The 16,990-nt window shown below is 39.5% G+C and overlaps 1 protein-coding gene across 2 annotated transcripts in view; it reads right to left on the bottom strand.

Annotated features, from left to right (window-relative positions):
• The window catches only part of CDX1 (caudal type homeobox 1), a 100,088-nt gene that overhangs the window by 67,373 nt on the left and 15,725 nt on the right, over positions 1–16,990 (bottom strand). The window lies entirely within an intron of this gene.

Raw genomic sequence — 16,990 nt, forward strand, 5'->3', positions numbered from 1 at the left:
TGTACCTGCTACTTCCCCCACCGGAATAAAGGAATTTTAAGAAGCGGTGCCCCTTCTTTTGCCTTCAATTATATTGGATACAACTAACTCGTGGATGTGCACGCTCCTTGGTTCCACGCCCGGTGTGACTGCCCTGCTGCATTTTGGTGCCAGGTACTGTGCTTTTTTTCTCTCCGAATCTACGGAATACAAAATTAGATTAAGGTCTTCAGGAGACCACAAGGCCTTTATGCTTCCAAGCACCTGGCTAGTCTTACCAAACTAATTTCCATTCATATCTTGAAATTCCTGGGTACTTCCTGTAGTAAGTAGACTCTAGGTATCTAGTTTCTACTCCTGTTTCGTTTAAGTTGTATATGTGTGTTTGTTCGACTGTTCTTATTTTATTTTTTTTCTTCTGGGCCTAAACATTGTCTAAAAGCATCGCCATGCAGGCCCCATTTCCCCTTAAAGAGAATCTGTATTGTTAAAATCGCACAAAAGTAAACATACCAGTGCGTTAGGGGACATCTCCTATTACCCTCTGTCACAATTTCGCCGCTCCCCGCCGCATTAAAAGTGGTTAAAAACAGTTTTAAAAAGTTTGTTTATAAACAAACAAAATGGCCACCAAAACAGGAAGTAGGTTGATGTACAGTATGTCCACACATAGAAAATACATCCATACACAAGCAGGCTGTATACAGCCTTCCTTTTTAATCTCAAGAGATCATTTGTGTGTTTCTTTCCCCCTGCAGCTATCTTCCACTGAAGTGTCAGGCTGTTTCTTCCTGCAGAGTGCAGACAGCTCTACCAGTATGTAATTCCTCAGTATGTGAAAGCCCAGCCAGCTCAGAGGAGGATTTATCCAGCTTGTAAAAGATAATAGAGCAGAGAGAAGCTGCACTAATCTAAATAACACACAGGCAGTGTGCATAGAGGGGCCTGGAGGGGGGAGATGCATCACAGAACCACAACACTGAAGAACTTGGCAGCCTTCCAGACACAGGCCGACAAGTCTGACAGGAGAGAGATAAGTTGATTTATTACAGAGATGGTGATATTAGAACGTGCTGCAGTAAGCCAGAACACATTAGAATAGGTTTTGGAACTTGTAGGATGGAAGAAAACCGGATGAAATTTTTGTTACGGAGTCTCTTTAAGGGATTCCATATACTTAAGCTTACACTCTAGATCAAACAACTTAACTACAATGATATCAAGGGCCTCAAAGGGCCACCTGACTTGATACACTTCTCAGAGGTCTTAGACTCTGGGGGTTACCTAGTAAAGGTCCTGTGAAAACCTCCAGTACTAGACCAACATATTAGGAGTGTTTTGTGTATTAGCAATATCTATGTTTAAAAGGATATGTTAACAGCTGCTATAAAAGACCTGTATGACTCCTTTTTGAGATGTAAACTACCAGTTATGGAAGCTTGTTGTTACCTCACTTATCTTGCATCAATAAAAAAATTTTATGATGAAAAAAAAAAAAAAAAAGAAAATAGAATCTGCCACTTGCCAGCCAATCTATGGACAATATAACCCAAATAGCACCATCTATGGACAATATAACCCAAATAGCGCCATCTATGGACAACATAACCCAAATATCTATGGACGATATAACCCAAATAGCACCATCTATGGACAATATAACCCAAATAGCACCATCTATGGACAATATAACCCAAATAGCGCCATCTATGGACGATATAACCCAAATAGCACCATCTATGACAATATAACCCAAATAGCGCCATCTATGGACGATATAACCCAAATAGCACCATCTATGGACAATATAACCCAAGTAGCACCATCTATGGACGATATAACCCAAATAGCGCCATCTATGGACAATATAACCCAAATAGCACCATCTATGGACAATATAACCCAAATAGCGCCATCTATGGACGATATAACCCAAATAGCACCATCTATGGACAATATAACCCAAATAGCACCATCTATGGACAATATAAAGCAAATAGCACCATCTATGGACAATATAACCCAAATAGCACCATCTATGACAATATAACCCAAATAGCGCCATCTATGGATGATATAACCCAAATAGCACCATCTATGGACAATATAACCCAAATAGCACCATCTATGGACAACATAACCCAAATATCTATGGACGATATAACCCAAATAGCACCATCTATGGACAATATAACCCAAATAGCACCATCTATGGACAATATAACCCAAATAGTGCCATCAATGGACAATATAACCCAAATAGCGCCATCTATGGATGACAGAACCCAAATAGCGCCATCTATGGACAATATAACCCAAATAGCACCATCTATGGACAATATAACCCAAATAGCACCATCTATGGACAATATAACCATAATAGCACCATCTATGGACGATATAACCCAAATAGCACCATCGATGGACAACATAACCCAAATATCTATGGACGATATAACCCAAATAGCACCATCTATGGACGATATAACCCAAATAGCGCCATCTATGGACAATTTAAAGCAAATAGCACCATCTATGGACAATATAACCCAAATAGCACCATCTATGGACAATATAACCCAAATAGCACCATCTATGGGCAATATAACCTAAATAGCGCCATCTATAGACAATATAAAGCAAATAGCACCATCTATGGACAATATAACCCAAATAGCACCATCTATGGACAATATAACCCAAATAGCACCATCTATGGACAATATAACCCAAATAGCGCCATCTATGGACAACATAAACCAAATAGCACCATATATGGACAATATAACCCAAATAGCGCCATCTATGGACGATATAACCCAAATAGCGCCATCTATGGACAATATAACCCAAATAGCGCCATCTATGGACGATATAACCCAAATAGCGCCATTTATGGACAATATAACCCAAATAGCGCCATCTATGGACGATATAACTCAAATAGCACCATCTATAGACAATATAACCCAAATAGCACCATCTATGGACAATATAACCCAAATAGTGCCATCTATGGACAATATAACCCAAATAGCACCATCTATGGACGATATAACCCAAATAGCGCCATCTATGGACAATATAACCCAAATAGCACCATCTATAGACAATATAACCCAAATAGCGCCATCTATGGACAATATAACCCAAATAACGCCATCTATGGACAATATAACCCAAATAGCACCATCTATGGACGATATAACCCAAATAGCACCATCTATAGACAATATAAAGCAAATAGCACCATCTATAGACAATATAACCCAAATAGCGCCATCTATGGACAATATAACCCAAATAGCACCATCTATGGACAATATAACCCAAATAGTGCCATCTATGGACAACATAACCCAAATAGCACCATCTATGGACAATATAACCCAAATAGCGCCATCTATGGACAACATAAACCAAATAGCACCATCTATGGACAATATAACCCAAATAGCGCCATCTATGGACGATATAACCCAAATAGCACCATCTATGGACAATATCACCCAAATAGCACCATCTATGGACAATATAACCCAAATAGCGCCATCTATGGACAACATAAACCAAATAGCACCATCTATGGGCAATATAACCTAAATAGTGCCATCTATGGACAATATAACCTAAATAGCGCCATCTATGGACAATATAAACCAAATAGCGCCATCTATGGACAATATAACCCAAATAGCGCCATCTATGGACAATATAACCCAAATAGCGCCATCTATGGACAACATAAACCAAATAGCACCATCTATGGACAATATAACCCAAATAGCGCCATCTATGGACGATATAACCCAAATAGCACCATCTATGGACAATATAACCCAAATAGCACCATCTATGAACAATATAAACCAAATAGCACCATCTATGGACAATATAACCCAAATAGCACCATCTATGGACAATGTAACCCAAATAGCACCATCTATGGACAACATAAGTCAAATAGCACAATCTATGGACGACATAACCCAAATAAAGCCATCTATGGACAACATAAAGCAAACAGCCACCATGCAAAAGTAAATGAACCAAATGCTTTAGACATCCATCAATCCATAGATTGTAAAACCCTCCCTCCTCAAAGAAAATGTAGGCCCTAAACGCCATAAGACATAACAGAAAAAAAAAATCATAAAATAAATAGTCAGCAACATTTTGTAGAGGTTAATGTACCCAATCAAACAACATCCCCGCACACAGCATAATTAGGCAGCTTGTATCCCTCAAACAACATAATTAGAAAGAATATATCCCCCCACCCCCCATAACAGGAAAGAGGCAGGGGGCGGAGGCAGTACGCCTGACGCTGTATGCGGAAGTCCGGGTAAGGTGAGACGCTGCCGGCGTACCGAGTGGGACGCCGAGAGCGGATCCAGCAGAAAGACAAACCAGGCCCAGCAGACTTACCGCTGTGACATGCTACCATTCCCTTTTGGGATCTTGTAAGTGTATGGAGGGCGCGAGAGGCGCAGTATGGTTTTAGCAGTTTAGTTACATGTTGCGCAATGAAAGTTTTATATGTTTTATTGAGGAATAAAGAAATTGGCACTTTTAAGGAATTTGGATGTGGATCATTGATGAACCCAGTGTACCATATATTGAGCAAGTAGCCCACAAATGATCTGGTGAGCCGCTCTTATACTAGAGGTGGTGGGATCACGAGTGGACATGCAATTTTCACCAGCACACCGGGAGTGTGAGGCCATATATTAAGATAGTAGAAGCAGTATTACACTATACTTGATTTATTTCTAGGTTATGGAAGCGCGCACTGGATTTTATTGAATTTAAGGAAAGAGGCAGTGAAGAGCAGTGCACAGTGGTAAAACTAGAGTCCCAAGTGCCAATAAAAAACGGGAAGCATGGAGGTTGTATGTTTTACCCAATGGTTACCCCTCCCACAAATATACTTGGTAGGATACTACGGTACTACTATGGTAGGATTAGAGTGTGAGCTCCTCTGAGGACAGTCAGTGACACGACTATGTACTCTGTAATGTGCTGCAGGAGATGTCAGTGCTATATAAATACATAATAATAATATGGTAGGACATTACACTATGACTATGGTAGGATTAGACTGTGAGCCCCTCTGAGGACAGTCAGTGACATGACTATGTACTCTGTAATGTGCTGCAGAAGATGTCAGTGCTATATAAATACATAATAATATGGTAGGATATTAGACTATGACAGGATTAGATTGTGAACTCCTCTGAGGACAGTCAGTGACATGACTATGTACTCTGTAATGTGCTGCAGAAGATGTCAGTGCTATATAAATACATAATAATATGGTAGGATATTAGACTATGACAGGATTAGAGTGTGAGCTCCTCTGAGGACAGTCAGTGACATGACTATGTACTCTGTAATGCGCTGCAGGAGATGTCAGTGCTATATAAATACATAATAATATGGTAGGATATTAGACTATGACAGGATTAGAGTGTGAGCTCCTCTGAGGACAGTCAGTGACATGACTATGTACTCTGTAATGCGCTGCAGGAGATGTCAGTGCTATATAAATACATAATAATATGGTAGGACATTAGACTAGGACTATGGCAGGATTAGACTGTGAACTCCTCTGAGGATAGTCAGTGACATGACTATGTACTCTGTAATGTGCTGCAGAAGATGTCAGTGCTATATAAATACATAATAATAACATGGTAGGACATTAGACTATGACTATGGTAGGATTAGAGTGTGAGCTCCTCTGAGGACAGTCAGTGACATGACTATGTACTCTGTACAGTGCTGCAGAAGATGTCAGTGCTATATAAATACATAATAATAATATGGTAGGACATTAGGCTATGACTATGGTAGGATTAGGCTGTGAGCTCCTCTGACGACAGTCACTGACATGACTATGTACTCTGTAATGTGCTGCAGGAGATGTCAGTGCTATATAAATACATAATAATAATATGGTAGGACATGAGACTATGACTATGGTAGGATTAGAGTGTGAGCTCCTCTGAGGACAGTCAGTGACATGACTATGTACTCTGTAATGTGCTGCAGGAGATGTCAGTGCTGTATAAATACATAATAATAATATGGTAGGATATTAGACTATGACAGGATTAGATTGTGAGCTCCTCTGAGGACAGTCAGTGACATGACTATGTACTCTGTAAAGTGCTGCAGAAGATGTCAGTGCTATATAAATACATAATAATAATATGGCAGGACCAGACTATGACTATGGTAGGATTAGAGTGTGAGCTCCTCTGAGGACAGTCAGTGACATGACTATGTACTCTGTAATGGGCTGCAGAACATATCAGTGCTATATACATAATAATAATAATATGGTGACATTAGACTATGACTATGGTAGGATTAGATTGTGAGCTCCTCTGAGGACAGTCAGTGACATGACTATGTACTCTGTAATGGGCTGCAGAAGATATCAGTGCTATATAAATACATAATAATAATATGGTAGGACATTAGACTATGACTATGGTAGGATTAGATTTTGAGCTCCTCTGAAGGACAGTCAGTGACATGACTATGTACTCTGTAATGGGCTGCAGGAGATGTCAGTGCTGTATAAATACATAATAATATGGTAGGACATTAGACTATGACTATGGTAGGATTAGAGTGTGAGCTCCTCTGAGGACAGTCAGTGACATGACTATGTACTCTGTAATGGGCTGCAGGAGATGTCAGTGCTGTATAAATACATAATAATATGGTAGGACATTAGACTATGACTATGGTAGGATTAGAGTGTGAGCTCCTCGGAGGACAGTCAGTGACATGACTATGTACTCTGTAAAGTGCTGCAGAAGATGTCATTGCTATATAAATACATAATAATAATATGGTAGGACATGAGACTATGACTATGGCAGGATTAGATTGTGAGCTCCTCTGAGGGACAGTCGGTGACATGACTATGTACTCTGTACAGTGCTGCAGAAGATGTCATTGCTGTACAAATACATAATAATTATATGGTAGGACATTAGACTATGACTATGGTAGGATTAGATTTTGAGCTCCTCTGAGGACAGTCAGTGACATGACTATGTACTCTGTAATGTGCTGCAGAAGATATCAGTGCTATATAAATACATAATAATAATATGGAAGGACATTAGACTATGACTATGGTAGGATTAGATTGTGAGCTCCTCTGAGGACAGTCAGTGACATGACTATGTACTCTGTAAAGTGCTGCAGAAGATGTCAGTGCTATATAAATATATAATAATAATATGGTAGGACATTAGACTATGGCTATGGTAGGATTATAGTGTGAGCTCCTCTGAGGACAGTCAGTGACATGACTATGTACTCTGTAATGTGCTGCAGGAGATGTCACTGCTATATAAATACATAATAATAATATGAGAGGACATTAGACTATGACTATGGTGGGATTAGACTGTGAGCTCCTCTGAGGATAGTCAGTGACATGACTATGTACTCTGTAATGTGCTGCAGGAGATGTCACAGCTATATAAATACATAATAATAATATGGTAGGACATTAGACTATGAATATGGTAGGATTAGATTGTGAGCTCCTCTGAGGACAGCCAGTGACATGCTATGTACTCTGTAATGTGCTGCAGGAGATGTCAGTGCTATATAAATACATAATAATAATAATGTTAGGACATTAGACTATGACTATGGTAGGATTAGAGTGTGAGCTCCTCTGAGGACAGTCAGTGACATGGCTATGTACTCTGTAAAGTGCTGCAGAAGATGTCAGTGCTATATAAATACATAATAATAATATGATAGGACATTAGACTATGGCTATGGTAGGATTAGAGTGTGAGCTCCGCTGAGGACAGTCAGTGACATGACTATGTACTCTGTAATATGCTGCAGAAGATGTCAGTGCTATATAAATACATAATAATAATATGATAGGACATTAGACTATGGCTATGGTAGGATTAGAGTGTGAGCTCCTCTGAGGACAGTCAGTGACATGACTATGTACTCTGTAATGTGCTGCAGGAGATGTCAGTGCTATATAAATACATAATAATAATATGGTAGGACATTAGACTATGACTATGGCAGGATTAGATTGTGAGCTCCTCTGAGGACAGTCAGTGAGATGACTGTACTCTGTACAGTGCTGCAGAAGATGTCAGTGCTATAAAAATACATAGTAATAATATGGGAGGACATTAGACTATGACTATGGTAGGATTAGATTGTGAGCTCCTCTGAGGACAGTCAGTGACATGACTATGTACTCTGTAATGTGCTGCAGGAGATGTCAGTGCTATATAAATACATAATAATAATATGGTAGGACATTAGACTATGACTATGGCAGAATTAGATTGTGAGCTCCTCTGAGGACAGTCAGTGAGATGACTGTACTCTGTACAGTGCTGCAGAAGATGTCAGTGCTATATAAATACATAATAATAATATGGGAGGACATTAGACTATGACTATGGTAGGATTAGATTGTGAGCTCCTCTGAGGACAGTCAGTGACATGACTATGTACTCTGTAATGTGCTGCAGGAGATGTCAGTGCTATATAAATACATAATAATAATATGGTAGGACATTAGACTATGACTATGGCAGGATTAGATTGTGAGCTCCTCTGAGGACAGTCAGTGAGATGACTGTACTCTGTACAGTGCTGCAGAAGATGTCAGTGCTATATAAATACATAATAATAATATGGTAGGACATTACACTATGACTATGGTAGGATTAGAGTGTGAGCTCCTCTGAGGACAGTCAGTGACATGACTATGTACTCTGTAATGTGCTGCAGGAGATGTCAGTGCTATATAAATACATAATAATAATATGGTAGGACATTACACTATGACTATGGTAGGATTAGAGTGTGAGCTCCTCTGAGGACAGTCAGTGACATGACTATGTACTCTATTGGCGCTAATCGCAAATATCCCACGATCGGCACCAATCACGGCAGTGAGATCACTGCCGCAGGGTTAATATTGCGCTAGCGCTTTAAGAAGCACTCCGGCAATTAACGGGAATCACCTGCTGCTCGCTCTGGTGCGAACGGGCCCTAATGCTAGGTACACACCATACAATTTTACCTGCCCGATTTACTTGCCAGATCGATTATTTCCAACATGTCCGATCTGAATTTCGATCGAATTTTGAAATTTTTTAATCGTTTTTTTAATCGTGTTTTCGATCTTTTTTTTTTTTATCATTTTTCATGCTGGGTACACACGGTACGTTTTTCTCTGCTCGATTCACCACTCAATTCTCTTATCTTCCGCTCGTTTTTCTTATCTTTTTTCCATTCACTTCTATGAGAAATTGAGCGATTAATTGATCAAGAGTAATATCGGACATGATGGAATTTATCAATCAAGCACATCTATCAAACGAATAAACGTAACGTGTGTTCCTAGCTTCATAGTACTGAATAAAAATATGTGAAAAAAACGATTAAAAAACAATTGGAAATTCAAAAAATGTATTGAACTTTAGATTGACATGTTGGAAATAATCGATCTGGTGAGTAAATCTGCCAGAAAATTGTATGGTGTGTACCTAGCATTATAATAGCTGCTTTATCTCTGTTCACAGATAATAACATACAATCCGGTGTACAGAAATGATAGTAAGGTGCGTACACACGAACTACTAAAGAGAACGACGGGTCCGTCAGACCCTCTCGCTGGGCGGTCGTTCTCTTTAGCAGTGCGTTTGTACAGTATGTCTGCAGACTGATGAGGCTGTTTCTGAACGACCGCCCAGTGGGAGGGTCTGACGGACCCGTCGTTCTCTTTAGTAGTGCGTGTGTACAGTATGTCTGCAGACTGATGAGGCTGTTTCTGAACGATCTGTGGGAGGGTCTGACGGACCCGTCGTTCTCTTTAGTAGTGCGTGTGTACAGTATGTCTGCAGACTGATGAGGCTGTTTCTGAACGATCTGTGGGAGGGTCTGACGGACCCGTCGTTCTCTTTAGTAGTGCGTGTGTACAGTATGTCTGCAGACTGATGAGGCTGTTTCTGAACGATCTGTGGGAGGGTCTGACGGACCCGTCGTTCTCTTTAGTAGTGCGTGTGTACGCATCTTAACAGCCACAGCTCTGCTCACAATTGGACGTTTGAAGCGAACGTTCAGTGCTTTTCACTGTACATCTCTTTGTCTTCCCCCTTCATTGTTCCCCTGAAATAAGGTTGGTCCTGGACCTGCCCAGACATGCATGGAGACACCTTCACACTGAGAACAATGAATGAAGAAATACTAGTGATGAACAAAACTGTTTCCACACTTGCCAGGTGCCCTCGGATGGTTCGCACTATGCCGCTGTGTCAGCGCACTACAAATGTGTAAACACGATGTAAATATGATGAGACAATTCTCTCTCAGAGCAAACCATGGGGTGTGATCTGCATGCCCTTGGGTGTGACCCAAAGCAATATGAAGTATCTCAGCGCTGCAACCCAATAATTTCCAACACCAGGGAGTCAACTAGTCAACACCCGTATCCACCTAAAGGGTCAATCCAGTGCAGCAACAAACAGACTGGGTCTCTACCTGGATTTTAAGGCCTATTGGCCAATTTATTGCAGTAACACAGTGCAGAGAACAACGTTTCGACCATTGTGCTTTACACTGTGATATTGCAATAAATTGGCCAATAGGTCTTAAATTCCAGGTAGAGACCCAGTCCGTTTATTGCTGCATGGGTGTCACCCATTCTGGGAAGAGGCCCAGCTCTGGACCTCGTGTCCTCACTGGTGGCAGCAAGAATTGTAGAACAGCCAGCTGGCCGTGGGACTGCAGTGTGTACTGGCCCCATGTTTGTGAATCGGAGAGGAACATCCAATCAAATGTCTGATCTGCTGCATGCTTGTTCAGGGTCGATTGCTAAAACTACTAGAGGATCAGCAGGACAGCCAGGCAATGTGCATTATTTAAAAGGCAATATATATGGCACCTCCATATTCCTCTCACTTCAGGTGTCCTTTGAAAGATACCTCAGCCCTAATGAATTCTGTAATGGATGCCATGTGTGGGGAGGTTTACATAGGCTTACTGCACCTCCTGTGCCCCGACGCCTATCTCTGCTCATCTAAAAAACCTTCCAGGTCCAAAGCAGAGCTCAGTGCGGTCAGCGCGGCCGGTGCAGGCGCAGTATGTACACGGGAGTGCGCACACACTCCTGCAGGAAAATGTAGCCGGCGTGCGCGGTCACAGGTGTCCAGGTGTACAACTGTACATGTCCCCCTTCAAATCGCTCGGCTGACCACCTACATGTTATGATGAGACAATGTTCTTCAAGAAACCTGAGACATTGAGAAAGTCATTCATGTCATCCTTAATTAGGATTCATTCTGGGCACTCCAAGCAATTCAGCTTAAAGTTTCTTCCCTCTCTAGTATAAATTAACTTTATATTGTCCCATTCCCCTTCATATCACAGCAAGTGTCACACACGCACTATCTATGAATAGCATATTGTCAAAAACTACCAGACAATGTAAAACACCCAAGAGAGGCTTTAAGGTTCATACACAAGTCTGATTTTTCCAAATGACCAGTCGTTCAAGTCAGACACTTGTACAAATGATCGTTCAGCTGATAAGACTGGTTACTTTTGACCAAAATCAGTCTTATCAGCGGAAAAATCAGAGGTGTGTATGCACCTTTATTGGAATCCAGCCCCTTGCGCCATATCACTGATACCATGGATACATCATCCAGAATGCAGAAATCTCTGCTACCTTCAAAGTATTATGCTGGGAACACACCATACGTTTTTTCCACTCGATTATCTTCCGCTCATTTTTCTTATGTTTTTTCCATTCACTTCTATGAGAAATCGAGCAGTAAAACGATCAAGAGTAATATTGGACAGGACAGAATTTATCAATCGAACGCATCTATCGAGTGGAAAAACGAACCGTGTGTCTCTAGCATTACACATGTAAGATTCTGATAATGTCATATCCAAAGATAATAATACATTGTAATCAGTTGTTATCAGTTACTGGGAACTGAAGCTTTCTGTAGGCATTGGATGGAAAAGAAAAAGCAAGATCTGACCGCCACCAGTCAGTCTGGCCAAGAATAGCTGGGCAGATAGATGGGTGGCTCAGCTGATGCACAATACCTCTTCCAGTGAGGAGTAGATGTGGTGAGATTCAGGAGAAGACCTCTAACTTTGAAGGTTTCCATACACATGCAATGAACGAGTCATCGTGTAAAGGAGAAGGGAAAATAATCACAATGTCAGGTCAAGAGAAGTATGGTCTTGTGTTAACGTGTGTCAACTGTGTAGCTGTCGATGCCCGGCAGGCGGGGGAGCGGTGCTAGGAATTGGATCGGCGAGGGGATCGGCATCGCTGGGATTGAGCAGATCCGTCCGGTGGATTGCTCAGCTGATTGAAGTCAGGCGTGTGTACGACGCTTATGTGGTGGAGAAGATATGCAGACGTCAAACCAGATTATTAAGCACAAGCTCAGATTTCTGGCAAGGCCACAAAGGCCCTGGCCTCGGGGGGCTGCTGCTGAAGAAGAAATGGGCTTTAAGCTAATACTGAAGAAAACTAAGAAAATAAATAAATACTTACCTATGGAGAGGCTCTGCATCCCACAGAGCCTCACCGGTCCTCTCTCGGTCCCCTCGGCACATCACTGTCCCCCCATTGAAGTAATTTGGCCAACTGGTTAAATACACCTTTGGGGATCCTTGGAAGCCCTCGTGTCCCTGAACGCTTGTGATGATGGGAGGCTCCACACTGCGCTCTCACGCATGCGCAGTACAGGGCCGCACATCTTGGCAAGTACTCAGGGACATGAGGCTTCCGAAGGCTTCCAAGGGTTCCCAGAGGTGGAAGGAGAGCACTGAGTGAATATGGGGAAGACTCTATGGCCCATATGCAATTCACTTTTTCACCACCTGTGTTTTCTTCTAGGTGATAATTTCACACCTCTTGTCATAAAATGCCCGCAAACAAGAACATACTCAAAATAATTTTAATAGCACTTTTAAACCAACTTTTGGGTCCTTTTTCAATAGTAAAATACTAAAAAGTTAATTTTAAGAGAAGATGAAAATTATCTCCTAGGTGATAACTCAGGAGAAAAAGTTAATTGCATATGGGCCGATGAGATCAAGAGCCTTCCCTCTCCATCAGATCATCTACAAGGCAACCTAGGCAACTGCCTGGGGCCTAGTAGGCATTAGGGTTGCTTGTGATCGACATTACAAGTAGCAGTTACTGCCCCGCAGGAGAGGGGATGCTAACTTACCCATGCTGCTGCCTATAGCTGATGGACTCCACCCGAGTTCCACATCACGTTCCACGTTCTTGTGCTTTCTTCTCCCGGGTTGAAGGGGGAAGCATGGAAGTGATGTGAAGCGCGAGTGGAGTGCATCGGCTATAGGCAGCGGCATGGGTAAGTTTGCATCCCCTCTCCTGTGGGACAGTAAGTGCTACTTGGAATGTCAATTACGAGAAACCCTAGTCAGCATCACGCGGCTCAGCTGCCACTTTCTCTTACCATTCTCCCACCTCGGCTTACCAAAAAGACTATGGCCTCAATTCACCAAGCTTTATCAAACACTTTACCGAACGTTTGATAATTTACCTCATTGGTAAAATCTCAGTTTGAATTCACTAATGCGATACATAATTATCGAATGTTTTATCGATAAAACGTTCAACAAATCTATAACACCGTAGTGAATTCAAAATTAGATTTTACCCATGAGGTAAATTATCAAACGTTCAGTAAAGTGTTTGATAAAGCTTAGTGAATTGAGACCTATGGGAGAAGAGAAGGCCTTGCCTGGGGTACTGAGCCTTTTCTGCTCTCCAGGTATCTGAGTTTTTTTCAGGGTGCTTTAGTAGTCCTTTAAAAATTACAAAAATATACCTAACCTGACCTTCAGTGAACACACACGGGGAGAGTGGCCGAAAGCAGAGTAACTAAAAACAAGGGTCAACCTATTAATTAAACACGTCTTAATATAACCTGAAACAAAGGAAGGTATTGCTTCTCGGTAATAAACCACATAAATCAGGTGCAGCACATGGCAATGGCAGCTGAGCAACACAACCAGCAGCAGTATCTAAGAACAACACTAAAACAAGAATAACAGGTGAAGAAAACAGAAATGCTTCTATCAGTGACACTAGAAGACCTCTGACTGAGAACATGACTGCCATGGACAGCGTATCTCCGCATAGAATGACTACATCACAATCTAACAATCAGAAATATGACCTTCTGTGAAAGAGAACCACCCTTTATGATGTCGTGGTTAATATGTCATTATTGTTTACGTTAATGGTTACAACTAGTGTGAGCGCCAACCACCTGCCCGAGGCAATGGTTCTGCCCACGTTAGTTTGCACATTTAGCAAATAAACTCCCCCAACAAAACATTCCTAGCATTTAACTCTTCAGTTTTACTCTAATTATTGTCAATAAGGTGTGGTTTCCACTTGTGCGATTTTTTCCACAAATTTTCGCTATGTAAATTTGCATTTGTATGAAACCCAATAATTGTAAATGGGCTAGCGTCCATTTCATGCAAATTTCATAATAATAATAATAATAATAATAATAATAATAATAATAATAATAATAATCATCAGCATCTAAGTGATCACCTCTAACGATGAAACTTAAAAAAAAAAAAAAAAAAATCTGTGAAAATAATTGTAAGCAGTCCAGTATAAAATGCCTGGAAACCGTACACTGATCTACGAGGAAATAAGCCAGGAAAAGTGTTCTTTTTATATATGTCTTTGTTATTTTATTCTTGAATCTGGATGATCCCATTTATTGGCTAAATTGGAGGAAAATCAAACTTTCAGTTTTCAGCTAATAAGCCTTCTTCAGACTTTGTTCCTGTATATTTTATACAGTTTGTAACTTTTTCTCTATAACCTTAAAAGCCGCCACCATATAACAGCCATCATCATCATCATCAAATCTGTAACAAATATTGCTTGGAAATGTATTGTCCTAACACTAGTGTTCCAATCAAATATGACTCTTACATTTATGCTCACAAGTAAATCAGATGACAGTGATAGTAATCGATGTAGTAGTAGTAATAGTAGCAGCATTAATAATAACAACAACAATAACTTTAGTTATTAAAACATTTAGACTGGAAAAGGCTAAACTTTCCACAGCAAAATAAATAATAATAATCATATTTTTTATGTATTATTATTTATTAGTTATATGGGTTTTATCATAAAAGCTATACTTTAGATTATTGCCCTGGATATGCCGGTAGTAATAGTAATTTTTATCAGCAAATCTCCTTTAAGTTTTTTTTTCTTATTTGAAACTATATGGTTGCTGTGTTATCTAGCTGTAAGTCTGCATACATTCTAAATAGGTTGCTTCGAATGCGGCATTGCTGGATGTAAATGTGACTATATAATTCTTTATAATTCTATACATTTCCATATAATTCTATGGGCATGTTGTCATCTTGGATCTTGAAGATCATGCTATGGAAAATAATGCGCACATGATAACACGCAGTGTATACATTGCGCTACGCCTGCGATTTTGGGTGGATGTTACGCAATGTACATAGTGTGAACTTAGCCATAAGCTAGCCTTTTGTTTTTCATGGGCACTGTATGTTTTTTAATGATGCTGATGGGAAAAAATTATATTTTAAAAGAAGCAAATAAAATCAGTTTTCAGTTTTGCCTATAGCTTACCTGCTATCTTTTTCTAATATGAATGATATGGCTTCCTAGAGTCTAGGAGGGATTTTGGACTATCTAATGTCTGTTGAAGGGACAGCGGCTCGTATGAAATCCGCTTTGTCTCCTGAGGTATCTCCTAGAACATAATAGCGTCAATTCACTAAGCTTTATCAAACACTTTATCGAACGTTTGATAATTTACCTCATGGGTAAAATCTAATTTTGAATTCACTAAGGTGTTATAGATTTATTGAACGTTTTATCGATAAAACATTCGATAAATATATAACACCTTAGTGAATTCAAAATTAGATTTTACTCATGATGTAAATTATCAAACGTTCGATAAAGTGTTTGATAAAGCTTAGTGAATTGAGGCCAATGTCTCATCTTCTCTTTAAATGAACATTTTTTTAACACTCTGCAATGTAAAAGTACCAAAAAATAGGTGAAAAAAGTACTATTGAAATTATTTTGAGTATTTTTTTGATTGTTGCTCACTTAAAAGGCAATTTATTATTATTATGTGTTCATTATTTATTTTATAAATATTTTGTTTTAAGTTGGAAAATATTGTGCTATATCTGGTGAAATAATTACCAGATTATGCTTTGTAATATATATCAATAATATCTATCTATCTATCTATCTATCTATCTATCTGTCTGTATTTTTTTTACTCTAAACTTAGAAGTTAAAAAGAGAAATATTTTAAGGCAAATCAGTGACTCTGAGGCCTTCACTAAGCTTTATCAAACACTTTATCAAATGTTTGATAATTTACCTCATGAGTAAAATCTAATTTTGAATTCACTAAGGTGTTACAGATTTATTGAACGTTTTATTGATGAAACATTTGATAAATATATAACACCTTTGTGAATTTAAAATTAGATTTTACTCATGAGGTAAATTATCAAACGTTTGATAAAGTGTTTGATAAAGCTCAGTGAATTGAGGCCTTTGTGTGGGAAAAACATTTTTTTAATTAAGTACTGTGCTGAAAAACAGTCACTGAAAATGAACTTAACATACGTAGAAAATATATTATGTAAATAACACACACATATATATATAATATACAGTATTATGTAAATAATACACCACACACACACATATATAATATATAATGTAAATAATACACCACACACACATATATAATATACAGTATTATGTAAATAATACACCACACACACACACACACATAATATATAATGTAAATAACACACACACATATATAATATAGAATGTAAATAATACGCCACAAGGAACGAGCGTGATGTTGAACATTATGAAGCG

Source organism: Hyperolius riggenbachi, chromosome 3 (genome assembly GCF_040937935.1).
Source record: "Hyperolius riggenbachi isolate aHypRig1 chromosome 3, aHypRig1.pri, whole genome shotgun sequence".
Taxonomy (NCBI): domain Eukaryota; kingdom Metazoa; phylum Chordata; class Amphibia; order Anura; family Hyperoliidae; genus Hyperolius; species Hyperolius riggenbachi.